Here is a 10,659-nt window from a genome sequence, read left to right as displayed (position 1 = left end):
GGTACCTTCATCCTGTCGGGCTGCTGGGGCCCCATAGCTGGGGTGCACTTACTAGTACATTCTTCTACTGGTCTGTAAGTTCCATTGGTCAGACTTCAGTCCTCTCCTCCGTGTTCTTGAGAGCTCTCAGCTCTCTGCCTCACCCCCTGCAGGGCACAATAGGCCCTGAATGTTCCACTCAGCCTTTAAAATGCCATCAAAACCTCTGTTCAGTGTCTCTTAAGTCTGTTAATTAGTTAGCTGCTCTTATGTAAAATAAACACACCTATTATCCTGACACTTTGTGGCAATGGTCTCCTAGCAACAGGTCCTCTGGAGGTGGCACTTGCCATTCCAGGGGTCTGTGCTCTCCGTCTGTTTGTACTGACACTTAATCCTTGTCTCTATACCAGCTGGATTTCCCATCAAAGAGCCTTGATCTCGAGAGTCTCCTAGTAGGCGAATGATAAAATATGCTAACCAACCACGGTTCCATATTTTGCTGTAAACCACACAGCACAAAAGGAGACACTTTCACAAGTGCTCCAGGTTAATAAGCTAGTTCAGGGGTCGGCAGCCTTTCAGAAGTGGTCTGCTGAGTCTTCATTTATTCACTCTAATTTAAGGTTTCGCGTGCCAGTAATACATTTTAATGTTTTTAGAAGGTCTCTTTCTATAAATCTATAATATATAACTAAACTATTGTTGTAGGTAAAGTAAATAAAGTTTTTAAAATGTTTAAGAAGCTTCATTTAAAATTAAATTAAAACGCAGAGCCCCCCGGACCGGTGGCCAGGACCTGGGCAGTGTGAGTGCCACTGAAAATCAACTTGCGTGCCGCCTTTGGCATACGTGCCATAGGTTGCCTACCCCTGGGCTACTTCTTCCAATATCTGAAACCTCTTCATCTGCTGGGCATAGAAGACAGTGTCTGTTGGCTGTACCAGGGGCTCTGGCCTATAGCCCTATAATAATGATAGGATTTATATTTTACAGGTGTTGTCAACACACCACAGCCTTTACTAGAGTCTCAGAAGAGATTATTTCATAGTGCAGGCCTATTACCATTATCTGCATTACAGCAGCACCTAAACCTCAGGCGAGCTCTAGCCCCACATAGTCCTGTACCCTGGAGAGTTCACAATCTAAATGGACCAGACAAAGATAATCCTGAAGGGGATGCAGAGGCACAGGGAGGTGAAGTGACTTGCACAAGGTCACCCAGCAGATCTGGGGAAGAGCAGGAAGTGGAATGGAGGTCTCCTCACTCCCAGCCAGGCACAGCCCCTGGAACACAGACCTGACTGTCTCCTTTCGCATAAGATGAAGCTGGAGTGAAATTCAGAGCATTCAAGCCGACAGAGAATTTCAAGCTATAGACTGCACCTTTCCATGGGCAGAAACTTACTCTGATAAATGAAGTTTAGATATTCCTGCTATCGTAGCACCAGTAAGGCTGGCAGATCCTATCAGTGAGTAGAGCCCTAGGAGAACCTAGGCAGGTTGATTGTATCAGTGAGGTTTTAACACAACAGCGAGGCACAAGGAGTGCAACACCACCTCGTTTTTGCGCACTGTAATCAGGAACTAATTGATGGAGACAAAAAGTACGTACATTTTTACTAAGCTCAAAATTTAAAATTTGACTGGATTCAAAAACTGCCTGTTAAAAAAAAAAAGTGGCTCCCCTACGAACAGCGGTGGTTTTAAGAGACTCTGTGACCCCGCGAGGAAGGTCTGTGGTGAAAGGAATAGCTTTAGAGATGCCAGAGAACAGATTTTAATGAGATGAACTTGCCGCCCTTTCCTTGTTTTAAAGATCCTCGTTTGCCCATCTGAAAGTGCTGTACAATGCCAGCACGTACCAATGTCGGGGGTTTATTTTCTTCCCTCGTACAGAGCAAGAGACAAAGCATGATGAAGAAAGTGAAGTTTTAGTTCCAGTTCTTATGATACTAAAGTCTGGGAAGATTCCCTTTTGCATGGTTGGGCACAGAGTGACTCAAAGGTCACAGGCTAGAGTGGAAACATCTGAATACCAGACGCAGTCTTTATACCAGCATGTTCACCTACTGAAACAAGGAGTGAGTGAGCCCATAGTACCAGAGAGGCAGGACCAATAGACCCACCAGGTATGGGCCTAGAGTGTGTGGTTTATAGGAGGCACTGTTTTGCAGTGACAACGTGGGCCAAGTGGGCAGGGGAGCCTGGGAAGAAGTGGGCATTTAGAACCTGGCAGCAGGCCTTAGGGAGAAGCTGCACAAGTGCATCCTCTGTCCAAAAGTAAACAGATTGCAGGAAACTTTTCTAACAGGCTGAAGGCAGGTCGGTGGAGTAATCACTATTGATGAGCTGCAGCTTGGTTTTCAGTGAGATGAACATGTGGTGGGGAACTAGTCTCCAGCTCAGTTTGTTTCCATTGTTGCAAAGTGGTGTTTGTATTTGCAGCTCAGCTGGTGACTCCACTAAAGCATATGCTGATTGACTACACTCCAAGCAGAGATGCATGGGCATACTGAAGCGTGTGAAAAGAATGGAAGGTATTCGCTCTGCCAGGCTGCATAGAAACTAAGTTTTATGCAAGAATTCTAGTTAGAAGGGATATGGGGTAGAAAGTCATTAAAGCAGATGGACACAGACTAAAGAGCTCTGTTTCCACACCCCTCCACTCTGAAAACCAACACATTCAAAAATTGCTGACTATCTTTGTGGAAGAGGCAAGAGCAAATTGGCAGGAAAAGGAAGCCCAGCACCTCTGAGGAAATCAAAGGAAGGTCACTTCTTGGGCATTAGCACTGAGACTCACCAGCTTTGAGGTACAGAACTTGGAAAACAGTAGCCTGGCTTTCCCACCCCAGCCATCACACGAGGAAAACTATGCAGCTGTTGACAGCAAAGAGGAAGCCCAGTGCCATGCAGCAAAGAGGAAGGATCGTCCACTGGTTAGGATATTAGCTTAGGACATAGGATTCAACTCCCTGCTCTGCCATAGACTTCCTGTCTGACCATGGGCAAGTCCTTAGTCTCTGTGCCTCAGTTTCCAATCTGGATGATAGTGATAAGAGCACTGTCCTGCCTCACGGGCGGGGGGATGTGAGTATAAACACACTAAATGTTGTACGATGGTCAGATACTTTAGATAAGTGTGAGTATCAACCAGCATGAATTACAAAAGGAACTGAATGCAACCGTTCCAAAAATAGACAATGAAATGGATGCTTTCCAAAACCAATGTGATCTGAACAAGCGGCAGCATGTTGGAAACAAGAGCACAGGATGGGCACATTTCATAAATCAAAATAAACAGATAAATAATATGCAGACAGAGGCTGGAAGGAACAGGTGGGGAAAGTCACACGTTTCGCTGAAAGATGTAGAGATATTGTCAATGGTTTTGACCCTGTCCTGTGAAGCTAGTGGGAATGCTAGACGGTTTAGAGGGAGCCAACCTGAATTTCTTTTAACAACCCTTAAAGAGGAGGTTGTTTTCTTCTTTCAAAACGATTGACCAGGCCCAGCAAGCACCACAACCCAGCTAGATAATTAAATGGCCCCTACCATCGTTGTGTCTGAGGTTCTCACAGTCACGACTGGCTTTATCTTCACAACACCCCTGTGAGGTAGGGAAGAGCCATTATCTCCTTTTTATAGATGGAGAATTAAGGCACAGAGCAATATAGCGACTGGCACGAGATCACACAGGAAGGGCGTGGGCTTCCCGAGAAACACCAATCTATTAGAGTTCTTTGAGGGTGTGTCACAGGGCATTCCCTCAGCTACAGAGTGTGCTGTGCTGGCTGGCCCCTTTGCATGGTCTCTTATTCACAACATCCAGCAGGCCGTTTCTTTTCCCCATGTGGACCTATAATCTATCGATTCCAAGCTTTGAATAACACAGCACAGGCATATGCCAGCAGGAGCCTTCCACCAGCTTTCTTTACCACATCCAACTCTCTCTCTGAACTCCCCTTTTACTTCCTGGTCCTGCCAGTTATATATCCTACCCTTACGGAGATAATTACTTCATTAGCCCAACCATTGTCCCCAAGTGTCAAAAATCCCCACCATGACAGGTTAATTTGTTCCAATTAAGTCTGTAATCTTCATTACCCAATTAATCAGTGTTCTACAGACAGCGCTCTGTCACAGCGTGACAACAAATGTGGACAAGGGTGGTCCAGTAGACACAGTGTACTTGGACTTTCAGGAAGCTTTTGACAAGGAACCTCACAAAAGGCTCTTAAGCAAAGTAAGCAGTCATGGGATAAGACGGAAGGTCCTCTTATGGATCAGTAACTGGTTATAGGAAACAGAGTAGGAATAAATGGTTAGTTTTCACAATGGACAGAGGTAAATAGCGGGGTCCCCAAGTGATCTGTGTTGGGACCTGTGCTGTTCAACATATTCATAAATGATCTAGAAAAGGGGGTGAACAGTGATGTGGCAAAATCTGTAGATGATGCAAAACTACTGAAGATAGTTAAGTCCAAAGCTGACTGCGAAAAGTTACAAAGGGATCTCACAAAACTGGGTGACTGGACAAGAAAGTGGCAGATGATATTCAGTGCTGATAAATGCAAAGTAATGGACATTGGAAAAAATTATCCTAAAAATAACCCCATACAAAGTGATGGGGTCTAAATTAGCTGTTACCTTTAAAAAGGAGATCTTGGAGTCATCGTGGATAATTCTCTGAAAACATCTGCTCAATGTGCAGCGGCAGTCAAAAAAGCTGCCAATGTTAGGAACCATGAGGAAAGGGAAAGATAAGAAGATAGAAAATATCATAATGCCACTATATAAATCCATGGTATGCCCACACCTTGAATACCGCCAGCCGTTTTGATCACCCCATCTCAAAAAAGATACATGGGAATTGAAAAGGTACAGAGAAGGACACCAAAAATGATTAGGGGTATGGAACAGCTTCCGTATGAGGAGAGATTAAAAAGACTGGTACTAGTCAGCTTAGAAAAAAGACAACTAAGGGGGAATATGATAGAGGTCTATAAAATCATGAATGGGGTGTGGAGAAAGTGAATAGGGAAGAGTTATTTACCCCTTCACATAACACAAGAACCAGGGAGCAGCTAATGAAATTAATAGGCAGCAGGTTTAAAACAGGAGGAAGTACTTCACAGAACACCTGATCAACCTGTGGAATAAATTACGATGGGATGTTGTGAAAGTCAAAAGTATAACAGGTTCAAAAAAGAATTAGATAAATTCATGGAGAATATGGTCATCAATGGCAATTTGCCAAGATGGTCAGAGATGCAACCCCATGCCCTGGGTGTCCCTAAACCTCTGACTGCCAGAAGCTGGGACTGGATGACAGGGGACTCAAAACTGCCCTATTCTGTAAGCGATTGGCATTGGCCTCTGTCAGAAGACAGGATACTGGGCTGGATGGACCATTGGTCTGACCCAGAATGGCCGTTCTTATGTTCTCCTCTGGCCCAGTCCAATGCCTTAACTAGAAGATGGTCCATCCTTCCCTAATCCAGTCCAGAAATCAAACTGCCATTGATAACAGCAAAACTTAAAACTAAAACAGAAAAGCAGAGCAGCGACTGGATTTTTCATGGAAACCTTATAGAACCATCCACAATGAGGACACATCTTCATTTTTCCTGAGCTTATGAAGAATGAAGTACAAGCCAACAGGACTGTGATCTTGCAGGACTAGGAGAAATTACAGTGCAACCACTTACCTCCCAACACCTGCCAGGCTCAAAGATGGCTCTGATGATATTTGAATGTATCAGGACAGGCAAAGGATTCCTTCAACAGCTGCTTAAAAGTTCAGAAAAATTCCTTCCTCAGAAGAGTGGTTAACCCTCAGCTTCCACGGAAAATCAGCAGCTCAATTCCTGGGTCTGGCAAAGCTGCACTCAGCATGAGAGCAGGATGGAAGGAACCAAGGTGCTTTCCACCATCTTTTCATCCCTGATTTTGGGGTTGACTGGGCACACAGGGCCATGTGGGGACACCTCAGGGCTGCTGTAATTTGTGTCTGGCTCTTGATAATCTCCAGGAACCATACCGGCAGATGGGGTTATTAAGAGCACAGCACACTGTGACCATGCCTTCAGCCCCAAGGGATGATGCTGATCTGATGCCGTTTCTGGACTACCTAGAGCAGGGGTGGCCAACCTGAGCCTGAGAAAGAGCCAGAATTTACTGATGTGCATTGCCAAAGAGCCACAGTAATACATCAGCAGCCCCGCCATCAGCTCCCCCACCCTGCTCCCAGCGCCTTCCACCCACCGGCAGTCCTGCCGATCAGCGCCTCCCCCTCTCTCCCTGCCAATCAGCTGTTTCATGGCGTGCAGGAGGCTCTGGGGGGAGAGAGGAGGAGTGAGGGCACAGCAGGCTCAGGGGAGGGGGCAGGAAGGGGTTGAACAGTGAGCACTCCCCGGCACATTGGAAAGTTGGCGCTTGTAGCTCCAGCCCCCGAGTCGGTGCCTATACAAGGAACCACATGTTAACTTCCGGAGCCACAGGTTGGCCACGCCTGACCTAGAGATTCACTCAGCCATGTTACCCTTCTGTGCCTCTCACTTAGTGCAAGGGGCCCACTGAGGGTCAGGCTCAAGGTCTCCAAAGAGCAATATTGGGGCTAAACAGAATTTCAATTGTCACAAACCAGGTGTAAGAAATACCTTGCTTTAGGTGCCCATCTTTTCAAATCTGAGCCATCCCTGATCATCTTCAGATACAAGGCCAGATTCACCCCTATGGTACAGCTGCTTTGCCATGCTCTGGCAATGGAAAGCACTATAAATACATAACTGGGCTAGTTCACAGCTGCTTTGCCTCAGTGCAGTGGCACCAGTGAATAATTTTGAAAACCTGCATTGTCCCTAGAGAGATGGTTTCAATATCACCAGCCCCCCACCCAGCATGAAAAAATGAGTCAGAATCCACAAAAATTATGAGATTTGAATAACTAATACCTGTGGGTTCTTTATTTGCCTTCTAGTCTTTTAGCCAGAAGGGTGACAATTTCAAGCTTTTCTCACCAGCCAAAAGGGTTAGAAACTTCTGCCCTGTTCCTGAAAGGTATTTAGGTACCTGTAGGCTGGTGCCCCTCATCATCAGCTGGGGATAGAGCCAGGCCCCAGTTAAGTTTCTGTCTCTTTCTTCAGGGCTCTGTTTATTCTCTTCCCAAACAAAACAAAAATGCATATAAAAGGTAACACTAACAACAGTCTGGTTAGGGGATCAGACTGGTGTCCTCTGGGAGTTACTGGATAGGGCCCTTTCTGACCCCTGGGAAGCTCCACTGGATGAGTGGGTGGGTTAGCCTGTCAGAAAATACCCTCTCCCCCCCCCACCCCCAATGGCTGACCTCTCCTTTGTATTCCAGCTGAGTGTGGGCCAATCATGAGGTTCTGATCAGATGATTCCCAGCACCCATCTGCTGTGATTCTCTCTGGGGTCGGGTCAGCTACTTCCTATCCCCTCCTCCCCTGGGCTATTCAAGGAGCAGACTGTGCTGGTATAGCACCTGACTCCCATTGAAATCATGGGAGTTAGGCACCTAAATAATTTTATTTTAATACAACCTAAAATTCTGATGTAGTCACATGACTCCTGGAGTCTCTAGAAAAATCACCAAACATCGCAAGACTTGTGATAAAACCAGGAGCTTTGGCAACACAGTTGGTTTGTGATGTTGTCTCGTTGTGTTATATACAGTTCTATTTTCTCATGTTATACACCTGGGAACAGGCTGGGGACAAAGAGGAGTAATTATATTGGCTACTGTAATGGGGAACCGGGGATGCTAAGGCAATATTCTATATAACTATACACTCCCCTTCTTCCTGCACCTGAGCTTAACTTTTTGTGGAAGCACAGGCTAGAGTTCCATTATTTTCAGGACTTTTCAGAAAGCATTACCTAAACCTCAGGACTATTGTATGTAAAACCCTAATAAATAGACATGATAGTTCCCAGACTATTTCAAAGAGAGAATACCATCTACTCTGTTAGTAAAACAGACATCTAATGCACACAAAACACATTGAAAATAGTATAAAATATTGTAAATAGTATTTGGAATACTATGAATAATTTTTAAACAAAAAGCCACTAGACAGTAAACCTACCAGTGTTCCTTATACAGATGGTTCCCCGTTTGTTTCTGATACAAAGATTCTAATGTAAGGTTTCAACATAACATTTTCTATACTTTAGCTCGCATACCCTCTGATCTTTCAGAGATGATTTATTTCTCAGTCTGTATAGTGGGGCTGTCGGGTGCATCACCTGGTCTCTTCAGAGCTTGAGGCATGGCAGTCCTTTCAGACACTTCAGAATCCTGTCAGCAAACAAGCAGTCTGGGGATCTCCACAGCTAGCAACATGCCAGCCTTTGGGCTAATAGCTTGCTGGTCCTCTTGGTTGCCAGTGAAACAGGCTTGTGCCTAAAGTTGTACAGGGATTAACCTATAAAATATCCAATCCATGGATCTGCGTAAGGCTCTCACTCTGTAGGGCTCCATATTCTCCCCACAAGCCCAGCAAGTCACAAGAATTCAAAAACCCTCCCCTCCCTAGGTGCTGACCCATCCTCCCTAACACAATCCCCATATACAGCAGTTAGCTGATAGCTCAGTGTTAGGTGTCCAGGCTCTGCAGCCTCAAGGGGTGACAAATGCTTCCCTCCAGCTCTTTCTATAGGTCCATAAAATACACAGCAGTGGACCACACACTATCCTAATGGAGGGCTTCTCTCCTCAGCAAAGCTGCAATAACACTCATAGATTCATAGATATTTAGGTCAGAAGGGACCATTATGATCATCTAGTCTGACCTCCTGCACAATGCAGGCCACAGAATTTCACCCACCACTCCTGCAAAAAACCTCACACCTATATCTGTGCTATTGAAGTCCTCAAATCGTAGTTTAAAGACTTCAAGGAGCAGAGAATCCTCCAGCAAGTGACCCGTGCCCCATGCTACAGAGGAAGGTGAAAAACCTCCAGGGCCTCTTCCAATCTGCCCTGGAGGAAAATTCCTTCCCGACCCCAAATATGGCGATCAGCTAAACCCTGAGCATATGGGCAAGATTCATCAGCCAGATACTACAGAAAATTCTTTTCTGGGTAACTCAGATCCCACCCCATCTAATATCCCATCACAGGCCATTGGGCCTATTTACTACTCACTGGATCCAAAGTGGTTCAGGGATCAGGACCCAGCCTCACAGCAGATACAAAACTTGGTACTGCATCGATCTACTGCTGAGTCTACAAGGCTGTTTTTAACAACCCTGTTAATAACCTCCCCTCCCTTTGCTCTCTGATTGGCTCAGCTCTCAGAAGGTGGGTAGGTGTGACCTGCCAGGTGCATTGCCCACAATGCAAACATCCTACACAGCTTCAGAAACAGCTACCAAGCATGTCTGGTAACTACCACCCCCTGTTCTGGAAATTTTCTGGGTCTTAAGATAACTAAGAGAAGGTTAAAGGGTGACTTGATCACAGACCTGTAAGTATCTACTTGGAGAACAAATATTTAATCATGGGCTTCTCAATCTAGCTAGAGAGGCGTCTGGCCTCCGGCCCCAAGGATCCACCACTCCATGCAGTATATTGGGAGAAGTGGGAGGAGCTCCGGGCTTGGAGGACCATTGAGCCCGGGGTGCTTTTCATAGAATCAAAGAATATCAGGGTTGGAAGGGACCTCAGGAGGTCATCTAGTCCAACCCCCTGCTCAAAGCAGGACCAATCCCCAACTAAATCATCCCAGCCAGGGCTTTGTCAAGCCCGATCTTAAAAACCTCAAAGGAAAGAGATTCCACCACCTCCCTAGGTAACGCATTCCAGTGCTTCACCACCCTCTTAGTGAAAAAGTTTTTCCTAATATCCAACCTAAATCTCCCCCAGTGCAACTTGAGACCATTACTCCTCTTTCTGTCATCTGCTACCACTGAGAACAGTCTAGATCCATCCTCTTTGGAACCCCCTTTCAGGTAGTTGAAAGCAGCTATCAAATCCCCCCTCATTCTTCTCTTCCGCAGACTAAACAATCCCAGTTCCCTCAGCCTCTCCTCATAAGTCATGTGTTCCAGTCCCCTAATCATTTTTGTTGCCCTCCGCTGGACTCTTTCCAAATTTTCCACATCCTTCTTGTAGTGTGGGGCCCAAAACTGGACACAGTACTCCAGATGAGGCCTCACCAATGTCGAATAGAGGGGAGCGATCACATCCCTCGACCTGCTGGGAATACCCCTACATATACATCCCAAAATGCCATTGGCCTTCTTAGCTACAAGGGCACACTGTTGACTCATATCCAGCTTCTCGTCCACTGTAACCCCTTGGTCCTTTTCTGCAGAACTGCTTCCGAACCATTCGGTCCCTAGTCTGTAGCGGTGCATGGGATTCCTCCGTCCTAAATCCAGGACTCTGCACTTGTCCTTGTTGAACCTCATCAGATTTCTTTTGGCCCAATCCTCTAATTTGTTTAGGTCCTTCTGTATCCTATCCCTGCCCTCCAGCATCTCTACCACTCCTCCCAGTTTACTGTCATCTGCAAACTTGCTGAGGGTGCAATCCACACCATCCTCCAGATCATTAATGAAGATATTGAAGAAAACCGGCCTGACGACCGACCCTTGGGGCACTCCACTTGATACCGGCTGCCAACTAGACATGGAGCCATTGAT

The sequence above is a fragment of the Caretta caretta genome, chromosome 11 (genome assembly GCF_965140235.1).
Source record: "Caretta caretta isolate rCarCar2 chromosome 11, rCarCar1.hap1, whole genome shotgun sequence".
NCBI lineage: Eukaryota > Metazoa > Chordata > Testudines > Cheloniidae > Caretta > Caretta caretta.
The sequence above is the reverse complement of the archived record's forward strand: the minus strand, read 5'-3'. Positions refer to the sequence as shown.